At 44.4% G+C, this 22867-nt stretch overlaps 1 protein-coding gene across 2 annotated transcripts in view; it reads left to right on the top strand.

The window, feature by feature from the left end:
* The first annotated feature begins 851 nt into the window (after nt 1–851).
* The window catches only part of LOC139564650 (plexin-A1-like), a 244953-nt gene continuing 222937 nt past the window's right edge, over nt 852–22867 (top strand). For both annotated transcript variants that reach the window (XM_071384372.1, XM_071384366.1), the window contains exon 1: nt 852–1008. The gene's annotated coding sequence lies outside the window, so the exon portion shown is untranslated. The remainder of the gene's footprint in view (nt 1009–22867) is intronic.

Here is a 22867-nt window from a genome sequence, read left to right as displayed (position 1 = left end):
CTCGAAGGACACATGAAACTGTGCCCAATACACACTTCGTAAGATGGTGATATTCCGTGAGACTGTTAATAAATATAAACATTTCAGGTTTCAAAGTCACTTCTACTGTCAAAAAGAACCTTTTCTATAGACGGGTCTGTAACAAACCCTGTTTGTCTGTGAACAATCAAGCCTAGCCTATCCTGAACTGAAGCAATAGCCCTCTTGTTGACAAAGACAAATATAGACTGATCATTTGTTATTCATATTGCCTAACCTTTTATTCATTCCTCAACTCAGGGAAAATTAAGTTATCTTCTTACAGAACATGATTAAAGGCCAAGAAAGTGAGGTTGTTTTGCCAATTTCAAGCTGTGGCCACCATCTGACTTTTTTTTCTATGGTATTATGGCTGTTCCAAACATTCGTTAGAGGTGCATGCCACCACCTACTCTGAGGGCTGCGTCTGCCTACTGTTCTGGTGTGTGAATTCATTACACTTTGTGACAAACAGGAGGGAAAAAGGACGAGGAATAGGGAAGAAAAACTGCCCTACCAACTAATCCGACACCCTTCAAAACCTCACCACTATTCAACTAGTTTGCCCAACCTGATCCCTCACCAGGCCGGCAGTCCTCACGGGACACTATCTTTCAACACACTTTGTAACTCTTCTCCAGTAAAATCTCGTACACCCAAGTACTTCTCTGCAGCTGCCACCACCACATCTATTTCCTGTGATTTACGTTCCATTATCTGCGGTACAATTGATCACTCTACTCATCAACGCCCTCTGTGGAATATACAAGGTATTGAGGCAGTCCTCGCTCTCGCCCCGCTCCCTCACATTGCTAGACACATCGAGGCAGGCTTCTCTCTTGAAGCCTCGAGCTGCATTCCTCTTCATTCACACGAAGGGAGCCGCCGTGGTGAGCTCGCTAGTACACCGTGACAAGAGTGGAAATGTCCTCAAGTTTTGGATTTTAACCACATTGGCTAGGATATCTTACCCAATGACCACTTGAATTTGTAAGTACCCAGAGGAGTTTGGTGCGTTCTTTGAACGAGATAAACGGTTATTTTGGTTTGAAACATTTGGGTGTTTTCGCTCCCTTGTTGCGAGTTTGGTATCGGATGTTTTTTGTGTGTCTCCTTTCTGGTAGGAGGACCTCTGCGTTGCGTCTGACGAGTTTATGGAGCTTGTGATTTCAAAACAGACCTTGTATGAGGCAAGCAACCAGTCCTTTTTTTTTGTTACCTAAGCGCAACCCATTTATTTACCTGTGATTTGAACTTCTTCACAAACAGTCTTGGAATGCTTGTCCAACTGTTTTTCTATGTAATTCAATCAGTTCAAGAGTTAATCAACACCGAAGTCACAGCGGAAAACTGCGGATATTGGAGCGTTGGCTGGGGTTGTGTGGGTTCGGTGTGTGGATGTATCCCTTCGCTGTTCTACAAGCAGATAGTCTACTTGAATTAACTGAGCAGAAGCACAATTCGAGCTTACATCTCAAGACTTATTGTACTCTAGCCTATTTTATTGCTGTTCACCCAGGGTTTTATTATAGGCTACATCCTATCCTAACATCCTTATATCAATATTATTTTTCAATTCGAAAAAACATGGGCAAGGACCTTTAGTTCAACGGTGAATGGAAAAGCAAACTATTGGTTACCTCATTGTAAAGGGAATGTTGTTGCATTGCCTTTTTGAAAAGGAATTCCTCCATAGACTATATAATTATAGCCATTCACTGACAGACACTGTCGCCTGGAAAATTGTTTTGGGCGGTGAGTGGGGACACTGGGGAGGGTGGCATGTGTGGCTTTACATTGAAATTCGTTGCATGCTCTCACATATTGGGGTTATTTAATAGGGCTATTTCTTGTTAGTTCTATGCTATTAAATGGACAGAAGGGAATGGTGCATATCGCAAGGGACTTAGTGCAGCTTTGTAAAAAAAAAAAATCGATTCCCCTATTGGCTCTAAAATAATTAGAAATGGTGTTCCATGGTGTGTTAAAAGAGCGTTAATCTGCTAAGGAATGAGTGGCAATTTGTAGGCTTTGTTATTCAACAGCAATTGTAATTCCCTATTGAGTGGTAATAGAAGGTTGAGGGTTGTCGGTGGGTGTGTTGGTCTACGCATTGGCTGTCTTCTATTGCATATGCACTTAAATACTATTTGATTTTTCTTTAATAGTTTTTTCAGTATAATTCTGGTGAGCAAATACACATGACCCACCCTCCTCCTCAACATATAGCATTCACCAATTAAAAAGGCTGACCGAATTTGAGTGTATTATTTAAATATGTTGTAGGCTGATTTGTCTTGCCCGTTGGCCTTTGCCCTCAGTTTACAATTTAGGCAACAGACATTGGCTTGGTGGTTAAAGGCTACGACTACCCATTCACATGTAAATGTTGAAGGATCTCAAGCGTGACAAGTGTTTGTTTAGTAGGAGGTACTGGTTGAATATGACTGTCCCTAAATCATCGGATTGGCATTTGCTTCTGCTCGTAAATCACTGAATGACAGACCGGTTGGTCTTCTAGCTACTAAAAAAGTGTCTGAATCCACTGGGTATGCGTTGTAGCTCTAGTCTACATAGATCATTGCGGCTACAATGTTTAAATTCTGTAGTTGTATTCAAACTAGATACAACGTATCAGTGCGCGACCAGTGGCAACAATGTAGCTGAATGACAAGTTGGTAGGAATGACGTTCGCACGCTGGTGCTTTTCAATCCAATTTCCTCGCCCATCCTTCATCTTCAGCCCTCAAACTCACCTGCATGTCTAACCTGAAGACTCCGGCATAAATGAGCATTTGGATTGGGAAAGTTTCCTCTCGCCACCTCTACAAGTAGATGAAAAGGTTAAATAAAATAATTACAAGCCAGAATGTTGAAGGCAGTTATATTTGAATTTAGGCCTACTTTACGGTTGTCCAGGTATGAATGCGAGACCATATATCCACAGGAAAGTAGAATTTAAATCAACTTTTCAAAGCGGTGGTAGTGCTTTCAGATTTATATCACCTGAATCATGCACACAAGATGAAAATACATGCACGGGACTCATGCACTTATTGCACAAGCTGGTGCACTTATTTACATTCTTCCGTGCATGGTTCAGTTGATAGAAATCTGAATGCACTACCGGCTCTTTGAAAAGTTTATTTAATTGTACTTTTCTGTGGCTATATTGTTTTGCATTCCTACCTGCAAAAGGACCATGCTCACTGACAACCGGAGAAGTTAAAAAAATATAATCTTCGGGTTTGTCGCGCCAGCGAGGACATTTTTCTTCTAACAAATGTATGGGATTAATCTGACTGTGATTAATGCCAAGATGATAGACAATCTTCTGAGGTGAATTTGAAGAATTGAACATGAAGTTTTGCTTGATAAAAACCTTACCAGACATTACATTTTTTCTTTCTTCTTAGCGATTACATAAAGCAGTAGCCCATATGGACGTGTCTGTGTGTTGTTGTATTGTGACTCCATGGCTTGCGCTGTCATCAATGGATTAATAAGTGTGGGCCCTCACGTTTTGTCGTTTAGCCTTTCCAGTATGGCCTTGCAAATAACTCTGCCAGAAAACTACAAACAATCCACCCTCTGCGTCGTGTGATACAAATCTACTCTCCATAGACGGTAATGACGTCAAATTATTTTGTAGCTCTCCTATCCTGAACTATGCCAGGGCTGGCCATTCACTGATCAAGTGTTGATATCAACTGGGATTTTTATTTATTTTTTTACCTTCATTTGACTAGGAAAGTCAGTTCAGAACAAATTCTTATTTTCAATGACGGCCTAGGAACACTGCCTTGTTCAGGGGCAGAACGACAGATTTTCACCTTGTCAGCTCGGGGTTCGATCTTGCAACCTTTCGGTTACTAGTCCAACGTTTTAACCACTAGGCTAATTGCCGCCCTAATTGAGGAATGAGGAAGAACCTACTATCTAACTTGATTCTGTAGGGCTAACGGGCTTTATAAAGTGACTCAATAGTCAGTACCTTCCTCCAGTGTGTGTGTGAGTCTTACGTTTGTGTGCGTCTCCAGTGTGTGTGTGAGTGGACTTGGCAGAAGACTGCTACATTAACAGCCCCCTTGACTGGCAAACATTTTAAACCGGTGTGACAACCTCATCCTGAGGTATTCTCTCGCTCTCTCTCCTGCTGTTTCTATCTCTCTCCTCTCATTCTCCCACTGTCGCTTTCCCTCCTCTCTCTTCCTCTGTCACTCCTTCTTTCTTCGCCATCTCTCATTTTCTTTCCTCCTGTCAGGGCTATGTGTGTTTCTCCATCTGGGGAGTGCCCCTGCTGTGTACCGACACCCTGTCACGATTCCCACATTTCGGAATCTCCGCTTCCCCTCTCTCTGTTCTGACTTCTGTTAATTGTTGGTTTCGGCTCATTAGGACACATCCACCGCGGTTCCGGTCCAATCCGCCGTGGTATCTGCGATATTCCTGGCATGCCAGCCCAGGCTGCTCTGTTTTGGCTCACTCTTGGCTCTCTCAAGGAGGAAGCGTTCAGTGCGAGTAAAAGGAGACCTCTTACCAATGTGAGTTTGTCAGAGGGAGGCAGCGGGATGCCATGCGAGTGGTTTAATTTCCCCTTGAAGATGATTGAGGGCTTTCTCAATGGAGCGTAATGGAATCTCTTCTTTCCATATACGTACCAGTGGAGATGGGTTGTCATTTTTGTTTCTTCCTCTTTCATATTTTTCCCCCTCGCTTTTTCCCCTTTCTCTTCCTCCTCTCCTCTCATTCTCCTTTTGCTTCCCTCCCTGTCCTGTCCCCCTGTCGTTACTCTCTCTCTGTCTCTCAACGTTATAACCACCCTTCCTTCGTTCCCTCTCCCTCTTTCCATCTCCTTCCCTCTCTTTTTGAACACTGTGACTGTCTCTCTGGGGTTCCCTGCTGCCCCTGGGCTAGCAGTGATATTAAAAAGCACCAGAGAGGCCAGCAGTGAAAGGGCTTGTCTGAGGGCCCTGACACACGTGAGAGATAAGCCTTTTTACACGACTAATATAGAACTCTCTCCAATACAAAACCTCCCAAGGCCTGTCAGGCATACTGACGGACTGAGTGACTAACTGTTCGATGGGACTGACCTTGAATTTAATCGGCAGTGTGCAGTCATGGTGCCAGTGCACCAGACCACGTCATTGTATCCGTTCTACCACACAGTGCATTTCTATCGGAAAGGTTCTGTAACGTTGCATCCTCTTGAACAAACCCCAGGCTGGATAACCAGCTGACCAAGACCAGTGTTTCACCCACCATTGCAACTACGGTGTATTGCCCCCTCCCCCCTGCCTAGAGAAAAGAGTTTGGCTTCTGTTGACAGTTATTGATTTCAATTGACAGTTTTGATGCTATGGGGGCGTTTACTGGGAAATAATCCAAGGGAAAGGCTGACTCAGGCACCTATTGGTCCACCAAGCTCCGAACGGCAAACGTTTCCCTTCTTCCTCCGCTGAGGGGACAGTCAATGGAGCCGTCCAGGAAGTGTATCAATCAGGACGTCACTGTCCAGATGTCAAGCAGTCGCCCAACTGCGGTACACTTGTTTTGAAACCGAAAACAGAACTGAGCTTACTTATTGGAAAGGTCCAGGTAGACCCCCCCCCATTTCATTCAATTTGGTACCTAATGAACAAGACCCCGGATTTCGCATAGCGTGGTTGTTGGTGTCGTTCAAGTTTAATTCAGGAAATTCATTTTTAATGAATGCCAAATAAATTCCTGGATTTATTAAACTGTGCACGTAGGCCTTTATGAAAATGGAATATTGTTGGTAGAATACTGTTAGTGTTGACAATGGTATTTTCCAAGGGATGCGGAAGCCTAGTGGTTGTTTGTACTGCTCAGTGGAGTCTGTCAGCCTCTTCAGGCTTGTTTAATGAAAACCACTGTGGGAGAGGAGGCGGCACACTGAGCAAAGCAAAATATGTGTGTTTTTGTTGGTGCAGCACACAATTGGTGTGTGTGCATGTGTAGGTGTGCACTGCGCACGTATAGGCAACATACTTAGCTAAAAAGGCCTGTGTGTGTGTGTGTGTGTCCATTCCTAGGTTTAATATAAGCTTACCCTCTCTCCGTTGTGGGGAAGATTTAACTATGAATAGTTGACAACAGGCTTTTTATTGTTGTGATTCGTGTTAATGGTGTGGCAGGCTCACTTCATAATTGCTTGTTTTTTCGCCTTCTGTCTCTATTGCCCCTCTCCTCTCCCTGCAATGCAGTATCTGCCTTGGCACTGTCCCTCTCATCATATCTGTTCTGTTTACCGAGGGGAATTTAAATAATTAATTTGCCTGCCTGTAAATAAGAATAATAGAATGCGCTGCCGGCCCTTTAAGAGAGCCACTTGCCCAGGGAAAGCATGGCCGCCAGCGATACTATAAATCAGGTGTGGTGTGGCGACATAAATGGGAGACCGGCGCTCACCCCTCCCTGTTAGCGGAAGAAAGGCTCATTTAAAGGAGGTCAACAGCGCCGCTTTGCCCTCAGGCGGTGTGTGTGTGTGTGTGTGTGTGTGTGTGTGTGTGTGTGTGTGTGTGTGTGTGTGTGTGTGTGTGTGTGTGGCAGAGTGAGCAAGAGTGTGTGATTGTACCTGGCACTCATGCATACACACACATGCACGCCACCCACTCTGAACTCAACACCTGTGTGTTTACCAGATGTAGGTAAGTGTTCATTTATTCATTTTGTTTGCTGCCTGTTTTCCCCTGAGTGCTTGGAAGTGGCCTGCTTCAGGCTAGTTTGGCCCCTGTGTGTGTGTGTGTGGTGAAATGAAGTGGGCAGTCACGTCCGAGAAATAGCCTAGTTGATACCAACTAGCTGTGTTGACGGTTAGCTAAATTCATTCAAGGGTGTGGAAATAGGCTAGATTCTCGCTTTGGCCAGTTGAAGACTCCATTTTTTAAAATAAACTTCCATTGGTGTAGTTCGGAATCACTAGTTCACGTTCCAGCCTCTCACTTCCAGAGCTAAACTCCCAGTGACTTATTGCTCTTAATCTCTCTGTTGTGTCTGTCTCGGCCTGAGGGATAGCTGGAATTCCAGGCACCGACGGCTCCGCGGAGCGAGCTGCAGATAAGCTTTTAGATAAGAACAAGCTGTGAAACTGAAGCGCGGTCAGAGGTTGAGTGGTAAAAGGAGCTATGTGGTAAGAAGCGCCCTCCCCCACCCCGACTCCACTCCAGTGAAGTGTTTCTCAACTCCAGTCACGCCAAGGGACCTGCACTTTTTGTGTTTGGTTCTAACTCTGCTCCAACAGATTCAACTAGTCATGAAGCCCATTGAGTGTTGAATCAGACGCGTTAGTGTGAGGCGGAAATTAAAATGTGCACACCCTGGGTGGGGGCGGGTTGGGGGGGGGCTTCCTGCAGGACTGATGTTGACCCATGCTCTCTAGACTAAAACACGTCGGCCTACAACATCACAAGCCCTCCCCTTCTATCTAGCCCCCTTTGTCAACGCTCTCTTCTGTCTGTGTGTGTGAAGAGTTCGAGACAGATATGATGAGCCCGCCACTCGTCTCAAATGTTGTGTGTCACATACAGGTGCTTAGCACGTTATTGCGAGTGTAGCGAAGTGCTTGTGCTTCTAGTTCCGACCGTGCCGCAATATCTAACAAGCAACGTTTCCTAAGAACTCGAAGCAGCCCTCTCTGTCGGCGCCATCATATCGTGTGCGTCGGCATTGTACCGTAGCATAGCATGTCGGCCACAGATATGTTACCTTTTTGCCCCTCAAGGCTACCGCTAATTTGCTAGCGCTTGCCTCTCCCTAATGCAAAAGCGACGCAAACGTTTCCAAAGGTTAGCGGGCCGGTGACATGCCTCCATCCTGTTGGAAGGAGACTCGCACCTGTTGCACATATTTGTTCTGTTCCAGCACTAGCACAGCTTATTCATTTGCTAAATTAATCCTCAATCCCAGTAGTTGAATCTCAGGTGTACTACAGCTAAAATATTTTAAATGTATGCAGGGGCTCTGGGTCCACGAGGAACGGATTGGGAGAAACACTTTAACCAACCGATGCCAATGCTTCATTAGCCAAAATTCTCAGGAGTTTTGGAAGCTTCTGTCTTGTGGTTCTCCTCTCAACATTTTACATTTTGTGTAATTTAGCAGATGCTCTTATCCAGAGAGACTTGTACTTTTTCGTACTGGTCCCCTGTGGGAATCAAACCCACAACCCTGGCATTGCAAGAACCATGCTCTACTCCCCCCCCCCCCACCCCCACCTTTCCTTCATCCCTCCCTCCTGCCCTTCTCTTTTACCTTAGCTTGTTTAGTGAAAAGCCACTCCAGCCATGTTGTGCAGAACATTGGCTATGCTAATTCTTTTAGCAGACCTGGGCCAGCCGTGTAGCCTAAACGCTAACCCAGCGGGGGATACCACTCCACTCCGCAGCTGGGGGAGGGCTTTTTATTAGTCCCTCCTCAACCCGTTGGGGAGTTGAGTTAGTAGGCAGGGCCTGGGACTAGAACTCTGGGAATAATTATTGCTGTCGAGACAATGCGGGAATGGGCGGGGAGGAGGAGGACTGAAGAGGGCTGAGACTGGGGGGGGGGTCAAAGGTTAGACAGATCCCTCTTTAAGGTGGGGGGATGGTGGATAGTTTATTGGCAGCGGGACCCCCTCCCTCGCTGCTCTCCAAGGCAGGTTTAGCTGCTATGGGAAGGAGGGGAGATGCTTGGTTAAATGGGCCCCCACATTACAGTCATGCTGGCTCCAGTTGTGCTTGGTGGCATTTGACAACCCCCCCCCCCCTCCCTCCCTCGTTCTGCATATGTGGTTCCATCCATCCCCAAGAGCTGTCACTGAGGTCAGGACTATACAAGCTCACGGGGAAAAGGGGGGTGGACGGTGTAGGAAGGGGGATAACATAGCATCCGACTTCTCAGTGTTAGTCATTGCTGGTTCAATGACTCAAAGCAATTTTTTGTTCATGCGTTGCACAAGCGCGCTCCACCCTTTCAGATGGCAGTGTTGATTTTAGTTAGTGTGACACTTCAGGAATGCAGATGGAGGCCATATGATTCAGTCGAATCAGGCAACGGGTTTCTATTGTGGAGCGCCACATTCCCGATTAAATGGAGTGTGTAACCGGTGCGAGGTGCTGACCCGTGACGGCCGAGAGGAGTTCCTTATTTTCTCGCTTTTCCCTCTCTCTCTCCGTCCCTCCTTCCCTCCGTTCCCCTATCCACCATTCCCATGGTGCTTGAGGAATGCGGTTGTTCCAGTTGATCGGCCCGTCATCTATTTTATTTTTTTCCCCCTCCCTCTCTGTGTGACCTCCTTTAGCTCTTAGAATGGGCCTGTCATGGCCTTTGGCAGGTCATGAGACTCTGACTGATGGCGGTGTTGCGGTTTTGTCTGACAGCCAGCGCAGAGGGGGGGGGGGGGGGGTCCTTTTTAGTGAGGTGAAACCACCCGAATGTTGCAGAACCAAACGGAATGAATAGAGCGGATTCCCTGTTCTACATCGCACGCGAGCATATCCGTACGATACATTTCTATCTGGACGTTCGGTAACATTGCACCCTCCCGAACAGGACCCGGGTCCACCCGGTTAACGCAGAAGAACAAGGCGTGACATTCAAGCCCATTTTCATATCGGTTCCAGTTTAACGCTCCAACCTACGATTGGAGTTTATTTGATCTATGCCTATCGAGTTTGAACAGAACACATTTTTAAAGGAGGTACTCACTCGTTTCCAGCGGCACGACACAAGCCGTTTGAGCTCATTCAAGAGGCCCACCTCTTTCTTGCCTTTTTATGAATTGGCCTCGGCACAGACATTTGAAGCAACACAATCCAGAAGACTGAACTAGTTTAAGGACTGTTGTAATTTCAGGAACCCACCCCCCCCCCCCCCCAAAGGTGGGTAATGTGGAATTTCAACAAAACTACGCCCGTCCACCTCAGCCAGGAAAGAGGAGATAGGAGGAGAGGAGAGGGAGGGAACTTGGCAGCGTAGCTGGTTCTGCTCTCTGCACAAAGCTTACCGGGAGCGTTGTTCTGGGGAAGACCGGTTGTTATGTGTGTGTGGGCAGGGCAGGGGGAAGGATGACAAAACCGAGGGAGAGAGCTGACTCAAACTTTAATTAAGCCCTCATCCAGCAATCGGAACAGCTGCTGCCACCCTGGTGGCTAGACAGATGTTAGGGGTGTTTTAACCGGAAAGTTTTGTTATTTTGGGTGGGTATTTTGGCGGCAGCGGTGGGATCTTTCTCACTCCCGATCACCAGGGTCACCAGCTCGGTTCCTGGAAAGCAACAGGCCAGTGAGTTAACTGTATCTTTTGTAGCCGAATTATGCTAGATGGATAGACTAGACTCCTCCATTTTAAGAATGAGAGGGAGACCGGGAGAGGCGGAGACTAACATGCACCCATGCACACACCTAGACACTTGGAGAGACACACTGAGACATGCTTCCACACACTTTATCAGAGATGTTGACCCTTGCCTTTTCCCTATTCTAGCTGAAGTGCTGAGTACCTGTCTGCAGCTCCCACACACTGTATACAGACACACATCCATCCATCCACACACACACACACACACACACACACACACACACCCTCGTTGGAGTCTCCAGACACAGTTACCACCTGAATGTCAATGGATCAATGAAAAACAGGTGGGGGGGGGGGCGTAGTAGTAGAGGATCCTGGGACAGAGGACAAACTGGCGTTCCACCACGCTAGGAGCTGTCTTGGTGTTAGCCCAGCGTACTCACTAGCCAATCCATAGTTTCTCACTGGATTCAGAACTAATTGACATTGGGAAAAGGTTGACTTGGCTCAAGCTATTGCTATTTCTGTCTCGCCAAACCCCTGTCTAATCTAATCTTGTCAAATAATAAAACATTGATCACAGAAAGAGTGATGCTGTATGATGTTGCGTGCTTGCTGCCTGTGTTTTTGATCAAGGCGGCGAGTGAGTGCGTACAGCACGGGGCTCTGCCTCGAGTGAGTGCCTCTTCAGTGAAAAGCTGCAACTCTCTCCCTTGATCTCTTTCTCTCGCGCTCTCATTCACTCACTCCCCCCTCCCGTCGCTCTAACCTTGCGTTGGCGTGTGTTGATGAGCATGGAGTGGAGACGCGCGCGCGAGAGAGAGATTGAGAGGGAGAGCTCCGTTTGTGTAAATGCAGCACGCCATCAATTGACTGCCCGCCTCCCTGCCTCTCCTTCAGCGGCTGAACCCTGCCCTCTGCGTGTCTGGCCCCCGGAGTGTTTGTGTGGGGCTACCCTCTTTTCCTCCCTCAGGGGCAGTGATGGCAGCTTGCCAGGGGAAGGATGGGCACCACTCACTACTCCCCCTTACTCTCTCTCACGATTCATGAAATATGATAAACCGTGTGGTTCGAGCCCTGAATGCTGATTTGGCTGAAAGCCGTGGTATATCGGACCGTATATCATGGGTATGACAAAACATTTATATTATTACTGTTCTAATTACGTTGGTAACCAGTTTCTAATAGCAATAAGGCACCTCGGGGGTTTGTGGTATATGGTCAATATACCACGGCTAAGGGCTATATCCAGGCACTCCGCGTTGCGTTGGGCCTTAGAACATCCCTTATCCTTTGTATATTAGCCATACACCACACCCCCCTGTGGCTTATTGCTTAACTATAGCCCTAGATACTGTAGTGAACATGCTGCTATTGGAACTGGTTTCTTGCACTAATACCATGTCTAGCCATGTTTTAGGCTGTGCAATGTCCCCATCTGTCCCTAACTGCGTCACTGGTGTCCCCCTCCAATGGTAATGCAAGCTAATGCTACCCTCAGCCGCTTGGCCTACTGGTTCTGATTCTAGCGCTGGCGCTCTAAGAGCTGTTGGCGCTCTAGATCAGACCCACATGTCGTTTTATGTAAAAGACTGATAGCCCGACATAAGGATGTGACCCGTTTCAACCCTCCCCAATCCCTCTCTCCCTGGCTGACTCAGCCCTGGTGGAGCAACAGATGTGCACGCGCAAGTGAAGCAGACATTGTCGTTCCAGATCTAGTTCGCTGTCCGTGTTGCTGTTGGGTAAAGGGATAAGTGTGACGCAACTGAATCTTCTAATTCTGTGAGTTTTTTTTTTTTTTTTTTTTGTCTGCAGGCCTTGCTTGAGGACAGCTAGATGCTATATTAAGAAAAGACTCGGGGGGAATGGAGCCATCCGTTTACCTTCTGTAGCAGACACACAAACAACACTGTACTCTCCCGACCTCTTGTTTCCCACCGACACCCATTGTATTCCTGAAGTAAACAGTCCCGCGGCACTCGGGAGCGGAAAAGCCAAACAATGACCTGCTACGCAGTATTGCTACAGTGGGTTTAACACTAGACACATGCACACAAAGGACTCGCCTACCGTTTGTGTCTGGCGAACCGCAAAAGGAAAACGATACAATTGCGAGAGAGAGAGAGAGAAAGTGAAGCAAGCCGTCACAATAGCAGTTACTGTATTACGGGCGTCATTTAAAGGGACAGTTCACCAGGGCTGACCCCATTTAGTCGACTGGTCGATTGTTTGACCGACAGGCTGTCGGTCAATCGAGGTTTCTTTAGTCGAGCAGTTGCAAATTGAAGACGGGGACACCTGTCTGATTCGCGCCCTACAGTGGACTAATCCATTGCGGCAGGCCACGGGGGTGGCGCAGTCCGTCGTTCTAAGACGCGTGCTACTGAAAACTGTAAGTGGTTATGTTTGGTAAGAATACTGGTGCAACACTAATAAATATAGTCTTATTTTAGAACAATTACGCTTTCTCCCACGATGGGTAGCAGTCGTTGAATTGGCGTCTATGTGAATAATAGTAAAGTTAACCTGCATATTGGTTTTTAGAACAATGAGGCGGCAGCAGCAGAGTGATGAGGTGAGGAGGGGGTGGGGGGAACCTTACCTTTTAATTGTCTAAGAAAATTGAGGAGAAAGATAACCCCAACTTTAATTAGGTCTATAATCAATAGCCTAACTGTTAAACATGCCCGGCTTTGTAAATCATCCAAATACCGTATATCGACAGAAATAAGGCATCCGGCTTCTGTTGCCAGTTTGAGTGTTTGTTTAATAGTCTACTGATTATGTGAGCTCCAAGCCTCATGCAACCCGCAAGATGTCAGATAATGCAATTACACAAATTAGGCTGTTAAATGTTTGCTATGCTGTAATAAAGGCTTAAAAAATCTCATTTATTCAGTGTTTACACTGTTCCAAACAGGCAGGAAAAATTATATTGTAATCTAACGGCACCTGTTTGTCACACATAATATGCACGCAGTTCTCCTATACCCTCCTGTTTCTTGATCTCGTTGTTGTTATTACAATTGTTAGTGTGATCATCATTATAGTAAGCAATGTCATTATCGTTAGTAGGCTCCTTTATAGTAGTAGGCTTGTGTAACCACCATCGAGCTACAGGCCTAAGAGCATGTCCTTGTTTAGCCTGAATACTATACAGGCTACTGTATCGATCCATCCATCATTCATTCGTTCATGTCATCCCACAGCATCCAAGTCGTTCGTGCTTTGAAATGCAATCGAGCATTTTGGCTTTAAAATGTAATAACAAAGGAAGCTTTGGATAATTAGCCTGAACAATAAATAAACTGCAATTCACACCTGCACGCAAATGTTTTTAGTCTTTGGTTTAATAAATGCTTTTATGTAATTTTTTTTAGTTAGAGCACACTCTCTGGTACATTTATCATTTATTTAGTGTTTACACTGTTCTAAATGGTCAGGGAACAAAATTATAATATTGTAATCTAACAGCATCTGTTTAACACACAATACTCACGCGGCGCTTGCTCCTATACCCTCCTTTTTTCTTCATCTCCAATAGTTTCCACAACTAAGTCAAATGTTTTCCACACATTTGACTTCCCCTTTCCCTCCTGAGCAACCGGTAAAAATTCCCCCATTTTTGAGTTTCGTATAACAAACTCTGAACATTCCCCAATTTTTTACGTCGTCCACATCCATTTTGCTGTCGGTGTTACGGTGTTCAGAGTTTATAACATACATGACGTAAAGAGAGCGAGGGTCGAGGAAATAGGGAATGTTTTTCCCTAAACAAATTAGGGATTTCGGTAACAGAACTTTTCAGTCAGAGAAACATGTAAGAAATGAAATGGCGGGAGTTATGTTGCAGCTTCAGCACGGACAGCGCGATAAACACGTGCCGTGCTGTGGTGCCTGTTCGCTGCCGCAAAGAGTCACACAGGGACTCGCTGTCATTTCTTTTAACACAGCGTGGCCATCGGGCTCCTTCTTGAGTCATTTGTTTGTCTTAATTCTTTTATCAAACCGTGTGCTTAAAGCATCAGACAATCTCAGTGCATAGTTGATTTTATTCAAACACAGGGTGTGCCTATCAATGGAAAAATACACGTTTAAACATTTCAACTGATTGGTTGGTCAAAAGAACAGACCAATATTGGTTGACCAATATTTTTTTGGGGGGGATCGGGGACAGCCCTACAGTTCACCCTAAAATCACAGTTTGCCTAGAGTGGGACAGAGACTTACTGTATGTTATCTCGACACTTGACCACGCTTGGGTCTGAACTCATACAGGTCTTAATGGTAACCTCATCAACCGTGCACACTGCCTGTAATCAACGCCATGTACTTGCTTGGGACTAAGTAAGAGATTAGCGATTTAATAACTTGAGTAAAGCCTCTTATTTCCCAGCCAAGCCTCTTTTTAACATGGCTAGCCTAGCACTTACATTGCGATCGTAATATGGCTAGCAGTTACGTTGCCGGAGATCGTGGAGAGTGAAACGGGATGCCCCAGGGTTGAACAGTAACGCCCTGACAACAGATCAGAACAATGGCCACAGGAGAAGAATGTCTGGCAGCCCTCAACTGACAACCACAACAATAACAATCAGGAGAGAGGGGGAGGTAGAGAGGCTGATTGGGAGACAGAGAGAGACGTGGAGAGGTAAAGAGGGATGTCGCGAGAGACGGACTGTCCTGGTGAGCAAAGCCTCTTCCTTTCGCAACAACAACAGCAGTGCTCCCTCTTCCTTTGGCAATAACAGTAGTGTGGAGTCTTGCATGGTCCTAGTAGTCTTGCCCCAGGGCCATCATAGTGACTACTGCAGTCAGACCTGTCGCCCCTATCATATCCCAGGCATGAGCTGTTCACCCAACCACATCTAATTGGTGGTTAGCTGTTCTGTTGGCCCGGCCTTGGCGCCACTGCCTCATCCGCCTTGTAAAGCGGAGGTTGCGTGTGCGTGTCATCCTTGTTGAGGTGTTTGTGTGGGAGGGAAGTTGATGTTTCCGTGTAGACACAGTGGTGCTGGTGGAAGAGGAAAGGTGGATCTCGGAAACTGGCAGGGGTACTGTTAGCATGTCTGCTCTGTGGCCCAATGCACGGGCGTTGTTTTGACTTTTGCTCACCTCCTTTCTGTCTTTCTCTCTGTGTGTGTCTCTCTCTCTCTCGCTCCCTCTCTGTCCTGTATCTCTGTCTCTCTCCTCTCACTCTCCTGTATCTCTCTCTCTCTCTTCGTTTCTCTCTCTTCGTCTCTCACTCTCCTGTATCTCTCTCTCTCTCCTCTCACTCTCCTGTATCTCTCTCTCTCTCTCTCTCGTCTCTCACTCTCCTGTATCTCTCTCTCTCTCTCTCGTCTCTCACTCTCCTGTATCTCTCTCTCTCTCTCGTCTCTCACTCTCCTGTATCTCTCTCTCTCTCTCTCTCGTCTCTCACTCTCCTGTATCTCTCTCTCGTCTCTCTCTCGTCTCTCACTCTCCTGTCTCTGTGTGAGTGTAACTGTCCTGTTTCCCTTGAGAGATGGGAAGGAGTTAATGCGTTCTCTGCTGCCACTGCCAAGTACAAAATGTGTTTTCTCATAATTTTATGATCAAATTAAGAGAAATCTTATCCCACAGCTATGACTCAAAGACTTCTTGTCCCGGAAAGTATTTTTTTGGGGGGAGGGGGTTGGGGTTCACTTGAGAGGAAAGCAACTGTGACTTCAAACTTTAATTTAAAAATGTCAAAATTTGAGTTTCACTGGTTTACTCGTAAGGTGGGGTGTTTTTTCCCTTCTTAAAAAAAAAAAAATCCCTGTGAGCGTTCCCGAGCCCCGTTGGGTCCGGGTGTGTGTTTTGAGAGTGACGTAAAGGGTGTGTCTGCAGCCTCGGCACCTGGCATAGCTTCATATATCACAGAGAACAATGGTATGCCCCCCCCCCCCCCCAAACATCACACACGCTTTCCTCCTTTCTCCTTCTCTCTCTTCCTTTCCTTCTGTCTAGCCTTCTTTTCCACGTGGGATAAAAGTTTATCCCCAGTCGTGAAGACCTCGGCTGGGACTTCCTTTTTGTGAGCGTAGCGGTAGTCTTGGGAGATGGCACAGTATACGGTATAAACAATATCTTTTTGAAATCCCGGTTTTCACTACCTTTAGAAAAAGACGCTGGGGGGGGGGGTGTTACGCCACTGCTAATTACTGTAAGTTAAGTGTAACTATAAGAAATCTAAGATGGCAAATACATTTCATCCAGTGCATGGATCCAGCTATGCATGTGGCTTGCTAGCTAAGTGGCTAGATGACAAGATCGGGATTATTAGTTACAGCAGAGACATTCAATCCCCTCCTAGATAAAGATGTTGTCAGAATTGTTGTGTGTGTCAAAAATAAATAAATATATATAGTAACAGTCAAACGTTTGGAGACACTTACTCATTACAGGGTTTCTCTTTATTTGTACTATTTTCTACATTGTAGAATAATAGTGAAGACATCAAAACTATGAAATAACACATATGAAATCAATTAGTAACCAAAAAAGTTGTATATATTTGAGATTCTTAAGTAGTCATCCTTTGCTTTGATGACAGCTTTGCACACTTTTGGCATTCTCTCAACCAGCTTCATGAGGTAGTCACCTGGAATGCGTTTCAATTAACAGTTGTGCCTTGTTAAAAGTTTGGAATTTATTTGAGCCAATCAGTTGTGTTGTGACAAGGTAGAGGTGGTATACAGAAGATAGCCCTATTTGGTAAAATACCAAGTCCATATTATGGCAAGAAAAGCTCAAATAAGCAGAGAAAGGACAGTCCATCATTACTTTAAGACATGTAGGTCAGTCATTCCGAAAAATGTCAACTTTGAAAGTTTCTTCAAGTGCTGTCACAAAAACCATCAAGTTTTACGATTAAACTGGCTCTCATGAGGACTGCCACAGGAAAGAAAGACCCAGAGTTACCTCTTATGCAGAAGATAAGTTCATTAGAGTTACCAGCATCCAGAAATTGCAGCCCAAATAAATGCTTCAGAGTTCAGGTAACAGACACAGCTCAACTGTTCAGAAAAGACTGCATGAATCAGGCTTTCATGGTCGAATTGCTGCAAAGAAACCACTACTAAATGGCACCAATGAGAAGAGAGACTTGCTTGGGCCAAGGTCGGATGAGTCCAAATCTGCATTCTGCAGCGATAAGCCATCCCATCTTGTTTGTGCTCAGTGGGACTATCATTTGTTTTTCAAAAGGACAATGACTCAAAACCCCACCAGGCTGTGTAAGGGCTATTTGACCAAGGAGAGTTATGGAGTGCTGCATCAGATGACCTGGCCTCCACAATCACCCGACCTCAACCCAATTGAGATGGTTTGGGATGAGTTGGACCGCAGAATGAAGGAAAAGCAGCATATGAAGTGCTCAGCATATGTGGGAACTCCTTCAAGACTGTTGGAAAAGCATTCCAGGTCAAGGTGGTTGAGGGAATGCCAAGAGTGTGCAAAGATTTCATCAAAGCAAAGGTTGGCTGCTTTAAAGAATCTAAAATATATTTTGATTTGTTGAACACTTTTTTTTTGTTGGTTACTGCTAGTTCATAGTTTTGATGTCTACACTATTCTTCAATGTAGAAAATAGTAAAAAATAAAGAAAAACACTTGAATGAGCAGGTGTGTACAAATTTTTGACTGGTACTATATAATTATTTAAAATTGTGCCTCTTGTGTGCACTTCTGGTAATTCCGTATACCCCGGTATGGTACAGAAACGGTATGAAACTCGGGACCCTACGTGGCGTTGGTAGTACTGGTGGTGAGAAGCTTGTACATCGGGTGGTTAGGCTGGCAATCTCTCCAGAGGCCCAGTAAAAAAACATAGCTGGAATAGTTCATTTCAGCTCTGGCTGCCCAGTTAATCACAACCACATTTTACCCAGCCGCTCCACTCTCCAGCCAGACCGACGGAGAGAGAGGGAGAGAGTGAAGGAAAAGAAGCATATGAAGTAGTGGTCGACCAATTAATCGGCATGGCTGATTTTAATTTGGCCGATTTCATGTTTATATAACGGTAATAGGCGTTTTTTGGACGCCGATTACATTGCACTCCACGGGGAGACTGCGTGGCAGGCTGACCACCTGTTACGCGAGTGCAGCAAGGTGTCAAGGTAAGTTGCTAGCTAGCATTAAACGTATCTTATAAAAACCAATCAATCTTAACATAATCACTAGTTTACTACACATGGTTGGTGATATTAGTAGTTTAACTAGCTTGTCCTGCGTTGCAAATAATCAATGCGGTGCCTGTTAATTTATCATCGAATCACAGCCTACTTCGCCAAACGGGTGATGATTTAGCAAGCGCATTCGCAAAAAAAGCACTGTTGTTGCACCAATGTACTTAACTTCTCTAGGATATGTGGGACGCTAACGTCCCACTTGGTCAAATGCCAGTAAAAATGCAGAGCGCCAAATTCAAATAAATTACTATAAAACTCAAACTTTCATGTAATCACACATGAAAGACACCAAATTAAAGCTACGATTATGTTAGGTCAGTACATAGCCACAGAAAAACACAGCCATTTTTCCAGCCAAAGAGAGGAGTAACAAAAAGCAGAAATAGAGAAAATTAATCACTAACCTTTGATGATCTTCATCAGATGACACTCATAGGACTTCATGTTACACAATACAAAAATCTGAGTTTAGGCGGGACGCTACTGTCTCACTTGGCAAAAAGCCAGAGAAAATGCAGAGCGCCAAATTCAAATTAATTACTATGAAAATTACTATAAAATCTAACTTTCATTAAATCACACATGAAAATTAAAGCGACACTGGTTGTGAATCCAGCCAACATGTCAGAATTCAAATAGGCTTTTCGGCGAAAGCAAACGATGCTATTATCTGAGGATAGCACAATAGTAAACAAAGACAGAGAAGCATATTTCAACCCTGCAGGCACGACACAAAACGCAGAAATAAAAATATAATTCATGCCTTTGACGAGCTTCTGTTGTTTGCACTCCAATATGTCCCATAAACATCAGAAATGGTCCTTTTGTTCGATAAATTCCGTCGATATATATCCAAAATGTCCATTTATTTGGCGCGTTTGATCCAGAAAAACACCGGTTCCAACTTGCTCAAACGTGACTACAAAATATCTCAAAGGTTACCTGTAAACTTTGCCAAAAAATGTCAAAATGTCAAAAATTCAATGAAACTCATGTTCTATTATCGGAATTTCTTTGCATTACACTGAATTAAATTCTACTTCCTGTCACTCAAAATCAAATTAATATTCTACATCCTGTGGGGGTGTGGCCAACTCATGAGTAGAATGGGAGTCGATACCAAAATTCTGAATGGTGCCCAACCCTGGCACACACACACACACACACACACACACACACACTGCTAATGCAGACACTGGCCAACCAAACAACACAGTAACCTCGATTTCTATGTTCATGACCACACACTTATGTGTATGAGCTGTTGTTGAGTTTAACTTAACACACATGAGACAGTTGGCACCACAAAGCTACAACATAAAGACTATAATTGGCCTTGTGGCTTGAGCTTTCAAGTGAATTTGACGTGAATCAAGTTGGTCTGGATCTTGCTATTTGCCCCCCTCAGTACTACTACTAGTTAGTTCCTTGGCGAATGATTTCATACCCTAAAGCATTTTACCAATCAACAACTGTAGTTTTTTTTAGTAGAAGTGCAAATTAATTCTCACTCACATTCACGCTGGGGGGAGGTAAAGAAAATAAGAATACTCGTCTCGTATGCTGCCAGACGACGGCAATATCGACAATTCAATTAACACTAGCGTTTGCGTTCGAAATGCTAATGCAGCCTTTTCGGCAAACCTAGGGGAATGTGCCATCACTTTGTCTAGTCCTGGTTATTCATTAGCTCTTCGTAATTGCTGGTGAACATACACGAAGCCGGGAGTAATATAATTATCCCGTCTCTAAAGGTCAAACGAGCGAGGTCTTGACAGCACTATGTGTGGACGGTGCCCCATCGGTTAGAAAAATGCACATTCTACTGGACGATTGAACTGGAAATCTCCCCACCTGTTTTTTTTGTTTTTTTGTTATTCAGAACGTCATTGAAAATCAAATGTTAACTTGAGCTCAAGACTTCTGATTTAAGAATGAGAGGCAGTGAGTGGAGAGACCTATGTCGGTGGACTTCCTGTCCCAAAAGCACTGTGGGCAGAGCTCAAACGCTTGCCACGCATCCCAGATTTTGTCATAGCATGAGCTCACCCCGGTCAGCCCTGTCAAATCCACATTAGCGTTTATAAAAGGGACCTGATCATACAAGTGAAGAAACCCCACAGCACACCAATTGTTTCCTTACCAGGCAAACACAGGTCTGCCTCAGTCCCCTTTAAAACAGTGTTTTACCAGACAGTGGATCAAGAAGTACAGGTGATTCCTACAGCCTTGCATCTAAAGATTCGAGGCTCTGTCCTGAAACAATGCTTTTATTCTTGACTTGAAATCTAGAATATCTGAGGTCAGGGTTGTGTAGGTTACTTTCTAAATGTAATCTGTTAGTCACTACTTACCTGTCAAATTTTAATCAGTAATGTAACTTTTGGATTACCCAAAATCACTAACGTAATCTGATTATATTCAGTTAATTTTAGATTACTTTCCCCTTAAGGCATTAGAATAATACAAAAATGTATGTGATTAATTTAACAACATCTATTGCAGGATAAATCAATGTTGAAGTTTACATAGCTGGCCATATATGGATGTAAAATGTTACTTTACGGGTTGGTTATGTAGGCTTCTTCTAACCCATTGCTTTCTACTACATACAGTTGAAGTCGGAAGTTTTACATACGCCTTAGCCAACTACATTTAAACTCAGCTTCACAATTCCTGACATTTAATCCTAGTAAGAATTCCCTGTCTTAGGTCAGTTAGGATCACCACTTTATTTAAGAATGTGAAATGTCAGAATAATAGTACAGAGAATGATTTATTTCAGCTTTTATTTCTTTCATCACATTCCCAGTGGGTGAGAAGTTTACATGCTACCAAATGCTACCAAATACTAATTGAGTGTATTGCCTTTAAATTGTTTAACTTGGATCAAAAGTTTTGGGTAGCTTTCCACAATAAGTTGGGTGAATTTTGGCCCATTCCTCCTGACAGAGCTGATGTAACTGAGTCAGGTTTGTAGGCCTCCTTGCTCGCACACGCTTTTTCAGATCTGCCCACAAGTTTTCGATCGGATTGAGGTGTAGGGCTTTGTGATGGCCACTCCAATACCTTGACTTTGTTGTCCTTAACTTCTAATTGGTCCCAATCCCGGATCCGGGAGCACCCCCCACAGTAAAAAAGCTGACTAGCATAGCCTAGCATGCGTCACAAGTAAATACTAGCATCTAAATATAATTAAATCACAAGTCCAAGACACCAGATGAAAGATACACATCTTGTGAATCCAGCCATCATTTCTGATTTTTAAAATGTTTTACAGGGAAGACACAATATGTAAATCTATTAGCTAACCACGATAGCAAAAGACACAACTTTTTTTCCCACCATTTTTTTCCTGCATAGGTAGCTATCACAATTTCGACCAAAGATATATATAGCCACTAACCAAGAAACAACTTCATCAGATGACAGTCTGATAACATATTTATTGTATAGCATATGTTTTTTTAGAAAAATGTGCATATTTCAGGTATAAATCACAGTTCTACATTGCAGCTGCAATCTGAAATAGTGCCGAAGCAGCCAGAATAATTACAGAGACCAACGTCAAATACCGAAATACTCATCATAAAACATTTCTGAAAAATACACAGCGTACAGCAAATGAAAGACCAACATCTTGTGAATCCAGCCAATATTTCAGATTTTTTAAGTGTTTTACAGCGAAAACACAATTTAGCATTATATTAGCTTAGCACAATAGCCGGAAACACAAGCCGTTTACCAGTAGCAAAGGTTAGCGATCGTAACAATCCAGCAAAAGATATATAATTTTTGACTAACCTTGATATACTTCATCAGATGACAGTCCTGTAACATCATATTACACAATGCATATAGGTTTTGTTCGAAAATGTGCATATTTAGCAGCACAAATCGTGGTTATACAATGTGATTAGTAGCAACATTTCAGGCAATCTGGCCGGCGCCATCTTGGAGAGGCACCTAATCTAATCGATAACTAATCGTAAACTTGACTAAAAAATACAGGTTGGACAGCAAATGAAAGACACATTAGTTCTTAATGCAACCGCTGTGTTAGATTTTTAAAATTAACGTTACTCGACATTCAGCGTGCGTTACAGCGAGACCATGCCTAAATCAATGGCGAACTAATAATTTTACATCTTTCCACAGATATACGAATTAACATCATAAATAGCTCTTACTTTTGGATGATCTTCCATCAGAATCTTGGGCAAGTGGTCCTTTGTCCAGAACAATCGTCTTTTGGTTGAAAGATGTCCTCTACTCCTGTAGAAATTAGCTGCTAACGCCGATGTACCGGAGAGGTGCCCAACTCGTGATAACGCCTGACAAAGAAACTC

The sequence above is a fragment of the Salvelinus alpinus genome, chromosome 2 (assembly GCF_045679555.1).
Source record: "Salvelinus alpinus chromosome 2, SLU_Salpinus.1, whole genome shotgun sequence".
Lineage (NCBI taxonomy): Eukaryota > Metazoa > Chordata > Actinopteri > Salmoniformes > Salmonidae > Salvelinus > Salvelinus alpinus.
Note: the sequence above shows the minus strand (reverse complement) of the source record. Positions and strands in the feature narration are given on the sequence as shown.